Genomic DNA, 514 nt, shown 5'->3' with positions numbered 1-514 from the left:
GTCAAAAACATGAGATTCCATCTTACACCTTAACAATGCCAAGATCAAAAACACTGATGACAACTTATGCTGGAGAGGTTGTTGGGAAAAGGGAACACTTCTGCATTGCTGGGGGGAATGCAAGCTGGTACAACCCCTTTAGATTCCAGTGTGGTGATTTCTCAGAAAATTAGGAAACAACCTTCCTCAAGACCTAGTAATACCACTTTTGGGTATATCGAAAGGATGCTCAATCTTGCCACAAGGACATGTGCTCAACTATGTTCATAGCAGTATTGTTTGTCATAGCCAGAACCTGGAAACAACCTTAAAGCCCCTCAACCGAAGAATGGATAAGGAAAATGTGGTACATTTACACAATGGAGTACTACACAGCAGAAAAAAATAATGGCATCTTGAATTTGCATGAAAATAGATGAAGGTAGAAAACATTATTTTGAGTGAGGTAATCCAGACAGAGAAAGACAATTATCACATGTGCTCACTCATAGGTGGTTTTTAAACATAAATCAAA

The sequence above is a fragment of the Microtus ochrogaster genome, unplaced genomic scaffold (assembly GCF_000317375.1).
Source record: "Microtus ochrogaster isolate Prairie Vole_2 unplaced genomic scaffold, MicOch1.0 UNK40, whole genome shotgun sequence".
Classification (NCBI taxonomy): Eukaryota; Metazoa; Chordata; class Mammalia; order Rodentia; family Cricetidae; genus Microtus; species Microtus ochrogaster.
This window is presented reverse-complemented; position numbering follows the sequence as displayed.